The sequence below is a fragment of the Saimiri boliviensis genome, chromosome Y (genome assembly GCF_048565385.1).
Source record: "Saimiri boliviensis isolate mSaiBol1 chromosome Y, mSaiBol1.pri, whole genome shotgun sequence".
In the NCBI taxonomy this organism is placed as follows: Eukaryota; Metazoa; Chordata; class Mammalia; order Primates; family Cebidae; genus Saimiri; species Saimiri boliviensis.
In genome coordinates this window covers 4818374-4825141 of record NC_133471.1, presented here as the reverse complement: position 1 = coordinate 4825141, position 6768 = coordinate 4818374, and the positions used below count along the sequence as shown (strand labels likewise).

Sequence of the window (6768 nt, the reverse complement as noted above, 5' to 3'; positions counted from 1 at the left end):
CCAGGAATAAATACACTTTCTTGGCTCTGGTTTATGTCATAGCAAGAGGAATGTAAATGTATGCCTCACATGGCCTATACAATAGAGAAATCAGATACACAATGGTTGCAAGAGGAAATGCAAATGTATACCTTACATGGCCTATACAATTGAAAAGTCAGATACACAGTCAGTGGTTGTAAAAAGTAACAGAATTTCCTGTAATCACAAAGCTTGTTTGCATCCAGACATTATTCCTCCTGGCTGCAGGTATCTCCGGTTTGATCTTGTTTTAGAACTGAGATGTGAAAAGGTTTTCTGGTTTTGCTCATCAGAATATCCTTTAACCGGATTCTCCTTTGTCTATTCCTAACTCAACTTAACTCAATTTCCCATTCAGGAAACTCTGAGTCAGGAATCAAAGCCATCCCTTATGGTGGCATTTGCTTTGCAAATATCGACAGTTAAACCATTAGGCAGTCAGGTAAGTAAAGAAAAGGTTAAAACTTATTCTTAAAAGAGAGTCATAAAAAAGGTTAAAAAGCAGGAACTGGTTGCTGGTAGGGGGTCACTCGGTCTAGCAGCAACGCATAGTTTTAGGCCCAAACGATATTGTGGTTGATATTAGAAACTGATCAATCATCTTTCAGTTCCTATATTCCGGATAGCTCGACTGCCTCCAGTAGGAAACTGTGTTTGGGATCAAACTCACCGTATAGTGAGACTCACGCCTTTTAGGGGTCTCACACGGGAGCGTTCCCCACACTAAAGTACAATTTTTAAAAATTTGCTTAGACACATGTGTACATTTCCCTAAAATACTTTCTTATAATTATTATTACTTCTTTTAATCTCTCATTCTTTGGGATCTCTTTACAAGAAGATCACATGCTTTTAAAATCTTTTACATCATTTACATTTGTCAGATATTAGAGACATAATAAAATTATTATAATTCTAATGATAAGACAAAAAAATTTGAATAGATACTCACATAAAGAACTTTTAACTCTGAAATCTGATCAGTTGGTTTTATTTACATGTGTATTCATCTTAATTTTCTGAGGTAAGTTTCACATGATATCAAATTACTTTAGAGTGCACATTTCAATGGAATTTGTTTATGATGTTATATAATCATCTTTTCTCTTTAGTTCATAAATATTTCTATTGTCTAACAGAATGTCTCATATGTTCTAAACAGTTCTTTCTATTCCCCCACCCCTGACCACCTGTAACCTCACTTTTATTTCTATAATTGTGTCTTTGGACCATATAAGTTTTGCACAGGATTAGTTGTTATTCCAATCTGCCAACGTGACGGAGCTTTTAAAAATGGCCTATTTTTTTTTTTTTTTTTTTTCATTTTTTAATTACCAGGCTCTACACATCTGTAACCAATGTAGTTAGAATGTGTGTATCAGGGAGAAAATTATATTCATTTCAGAGAATGAGGACTTTTTTTTAAGGTATTTAAAAGATTCTGAAGGGATGAGATTTTAGCAGAAAATTATTCTGTGTAAGTAATCAGTCTATATTTTATTTTTACTGGATACATTTATCAGGCTAGGAAGAAAACACTCTTGGCCATATTTTCAGGTTTGTTGCTAGAAGAGCAAAGTCCTCTTGCGATGTTGCGGCTACTCAAGAAGCATCGTGAAGATCTAGATTACTTACCTGAGTAGGCCTACTAAAGCAGAATTTGAAAGTGCAGTGTTGAAAAATATGCAGGCAGGAAAAGTAGGTAAAACAATGTTTATTTGGGATGGCACATGTTTCACTCAAGATGTTTCTCCTAAAGATGAATCAACTGGCTTGGAAGCCTCCACTAGGTCTTAGTAGAATGAATACACATTCCCTGGGAACTCACATTTAAGGTCAATGATTGAAGAAAATGCTCTTCAGGTTTTGTCACAAGAATAATTGATAAAAAGCTCACTTTATACAGTCTGTGTCTCTGAGCCAGATAAGAATAATAATTTTCTTTCTTTAAATTTTCCCAGGAAACTTTGAAAAGTAGTTGAAAGTGACAAGTTCAAGTCTATTTGATGGGATGAGAGTGGAACTTGTATAGTGATTAATGAAGAACTCTTCAAGAAATAAATTCTGAAAAAAAATTATTGCAGAATATTTAAAACTCACAGTATAAAAAGAAGAGTTCAAGAGCTCAATTTTATGGATTTAGTAAAATTCAACGGAATTTTCAAAGATAAGCTTTCCTAGCTGACTTTCTGGCAGAAGAAAAGGAAGTCTCTTTTATGCAAAGTATTTGAAATACTCCAGTTACAACTTTATCTAGAGTATATATGTAATTTTATTTTGTATATCAGTTAGGGAGTTAAGACTTGCAGTTAAGACCAGATTTTGAAAATTGTATAAAATATTAAGGTAAGAGTTCTTTAATTACTTGAAATTATTAAGGACAGCTTAAGCATTAAACTTTCAGGGCTGTAAAAATTTTTCTAACAACTTTTTAAACTTACCCTGAACCCCAAATAAAGATAACAAAACCACTAATGAAATGTTACAATGTGTAACAGGTTTTTACTTGAAGATTTAACAACTTTACTCCTTTTTTCCCCCCAAAAAAACCACATTTTTCAATACAGTAAACAATATCCATGCATTGTTTGATGACATTAACTTTGTGTAACAAAAAGAAATCTGAAATTTTCTGTGTTGCATTTGTTGTTGTCAATTGTCTTGGTTTAAAATGCACTGAATTGCCTTCTCCTTTGGATTTAGTTAAAGTGCTATTATAACAGAACTTTTAAATGTGGCTATGCACAACTTTTAGAAATAATAAAAAGAAGAATTGGGATGAAAATGATTCTCTGGTATCTAACTTATTCACTGAAGATTTCAACAAGAAGCACTTTAGAGCAGGAGCTAACATGGATAATCATTATTCTGCCTTAATTGCTGATACTAGTAGAGAAAGTTCATTTTCAACCTATACAAATTTGAATATACCTGTAACAAAAATATTCATTGTTAACCAGAAAATTGGTAACCTAATTAGAAGTGGGTTTCTTCCTTCTCAATATTCAACCTCAATTGTGCCATCACACAAATTGCAGTAGATCAAAATTCTATTTTAAATGAGGTGGCCAATATTCATATGTCCTCTCAGAGAACATAATGGCTACATTTTGAATTACGTTACAACTGCACATTCTCAATATCACATCATATCTTTCTTCCAACACCATTTCTTCATGCTGATAGTGGAACCATAAACTTTTATAACCAGATATCTCGAGGTATCAGTTAATGAGTTTTCTTATCTTAACCTGCTCCAAGATTGATAATACATCAGCTGCTTCTCATTACAAGCCAGCTCTTAAATCATTTTCACCAGGCAAATATCACTCTAATTACAACTGATCTTCCACAAATCAAATACCAGATTATGCATGAAAACAGGGACTGAAATTTACTCTGACAAAAAAAAAATTCCTTCAATTAACCTATTGAATGATAAAACAACATGTTTACATTTATATTTTCTTTTCCTTTATTTCTAAATATAGGGTTAAAAGTGTTCTGTTTTGTTTCCAAGGATAGTTTCAAAAATACAAATATATATATATATATATATGTATATGTATATATATATATATATATATATATATATGTGTGTGTGTGTGTGTTTGTGTATGTGTGTGTGTGTATGTGTATATATGTATGGATATATATATGAATATAAACATATTTAAAAATACTATATATGTCTGTGTGTATATACATATGTGTGTATATACATATGTATGTATATATATGTATATATATACACACATATATACATGTATATAAATACATATATACATAAATACATATTATATATACATACACATACATATATACATGTATATATACACACAAATAAATATATATACACATGTATATGTGTATATATATACACACCCATATATACACATATATATGTATACAGGTATATACACATATATATGTATATATATATCTATATGTGTATAGATATACATGTATATATACACATATATACATATATATGTGTATATATGGGTGTGTGTATATATAAACACATATATGCATATATGTTTTTGTGCACATGTGTATGTATATGTATATACATATATATGTATGTATATATGTACATATATGTATGCATATACATATATATCTGTAAATATGCATGTATATACACGTACACGTGTACATACCTACGTATACGTGTGCACACGTGCACACGTACACGTGTACATACCTACGTATGTGTGCACACGTGCACACGTACACGTGTACATACCTATGTATACGTGTATACACATATACACATACATGTATATGTATATATTTTTATATGTATATACACATACATGTATGTGTATATGTATATATGTGGGTATATACATGTATACATGTGTATATATGTATATATGCACATACATATGTATGTATATATGTTTCTGTGTTTATATATACACACTTTATATGCATAAACATATATATATGTGTATAAACTTTGACATGCCTTTTTTTAAAGTTAGTTATCTAAAAAGGAAGAAATAACAAAGTATTTTAGTCTACTTTCTGCTGCAGCAACAGAGTACCACAGACTGGACAATATGCAAAAACACTTGCATTGTCATGGTTCTGGAGGCTGGCAAGTCTAAGGGGCTCCATCGGGTGAGTTCTTTCTTCTATGACACAAGATGGCAGTCTGGCATCAGATGGTGAAAGGCATGTGATGATCAGAAAATTAGGGCCAAATTCATACTTTGATCCAAAGCCTACTCACACAGTAACTAACATCTTCTCCAGATAAAGTAAAAAATCCAGTCTTGAGGATGTAACTTCATGGCTAATCACATCTTAAAGTTCCTATCTCCCTTCCCTATCACAAATGGCCATGTAATTTCAATGTAAATTTTGGAGAGGACATTCAAAATTATAAAAGTAAGCAAGAAAAAAGAAAAATAAACTGGAGTTAGGAAAAAGTAATAAGTGACTTCTCAAGTAGTCTGGCACAAATTAAATGAGGACCTAAATTAGGATCACACAAAGGTATAGATGTTCAGAAGCAATGAGACAGAACCATACAAACACAGAAAATCTAGGAAAAGTTTAACGAACTCTACATACTTTCATATTTTCTTAATTATTTTTACTCAGTTGTTTCAAACTTGAATTTCAGTAGGCAAAGATATTCTTAATTACAGTTCACACCTAGTGAACTCAGTAACTCTGATCACAATTATTTGTATAATCACTTAAGCAATAAAGATCACAAAATATTATGCTCATGTATTGCATCACTGTCAGCACATGGTGGAATTTTACAGCTGTCATTAGCCATAGTAATTGTTGATCTTCCACTGCAGAATTCCAGTAGATTTGTACCTTTAATTACCTTCTGCAAGATTCCAACTTCCATTACTTCTAATGCACATTTTTCTTCCTCCTTTTTTTTCCCCCTGAGGCAGGGTCTCACTGTGTTGCTGAGGCGTGAGTTCAGTGGCACAATCTCAGCTGACTGCAACCTTGACATATGATTTGAAGCAATTCTTGTGTCTCACTCTGCTGAGTAGGTTGGAATAGAAGCTTACTACCACACAAATCTAATTTTTGTATTTTAGAGAGATGGTTTTACACCACTTGATCAGGTATTTCTCGAACACCTGTACTCAGGTGATCCAGACACTTTGACCTCTAAAGGTGCTGAGATTACAGGCTAGAGCCAGCACAACTGGCTTCTGCTGCACATTTCTACCACATTGGATTCATGCTCCATCTAAATGAGTTTTAATTGCTTGTGTTGGCATTTAATATCTTTTAGATTCTGAGCCTAGATCCTCAGTATGACTGAACAAATCACTTCAAGACCTGATATTTGTTTGCCTTTCAATTTCATGCATTTCTGTTTATCAACTGTCCATTCAACGCAATATTCAGGCAACTCCAATTTCAGCCCTGTCTTTTCCCGTTTAATAACTTTGGCCTTATTTCTTTCCTCAAGATAAAAGGCTATCTCCCTCTTCACCTATTTAAGACTCCTAAGGCACAGACATCACTCCTTTCAGAAGGTGCTTATGTATCATATTAATTTTCTTCTCTGTCTGTCTTGGACAGCCATCTCTGCTGAAACACAGTACCTGGTATATGAATGTAGGTGTGTGTACATATATCTGAATTCATACACATACGTATGTGAATTAGTCAAAGCTGATCATAGATTTAAAACAATGAAATCTGTTTTACTGTAAAAAATGAACACTAATGATTCTTTGACATTATTTTTTAATCTTTGTTCTTTAGCAACACTTTCCTTTAAAGGGTAGGTAAGAGTCGTATTCACTAGATGTAATAATTTTGTCCTACTGACCCTAGTACCATTGCTAATCAATTTAATTATCATGCTTTATTATTTATGTCTAGTTAAGAATTTTCTTCTTCTAAAATCTTTCTTCCATCTTCTGCTTTGACAGTCAGGTCCTTGCCTGAAATAACTTAAGTATGTGTGAACCACTCTTTCTTTTAATTGCAGCAGAGATTCTCAGCTGTTATGCTAAAATGGATTACAATGGAAATCCCATATGCAAAAGTTTTCAGAAGCAGCATTCACAGTGGAGTTGCTATATTATTTAATTTCCAGTGTCACAAGCTAAGGCTTCACAAGATTTATCCTTCAGTTTTTTTTAGGACACCTGGTGTTGGAATGGCATATGTATTTGGACAGTCAGATTTCTCAGGCTGGAGACCTACTGTTGCTATTTTACTATATGCATGTATTTTCAAGTTGTGCCT

At 32.6% G+C, this 6768-nt stretch overlaps 1 pseudogene; it reads left to right on the top strand.

The window, feature by feature from the left end:
• Positions 1 to 1731: 1731 nt before the first annotated feature.
• On the top strand, positions 1732 to 5830 carry LOC141583048 (heat shock transcription factor, Y-linked-like; annotated as a pseudogene).
• Positions 5831 to 6768: the final 938 nt, after the last annotated feature.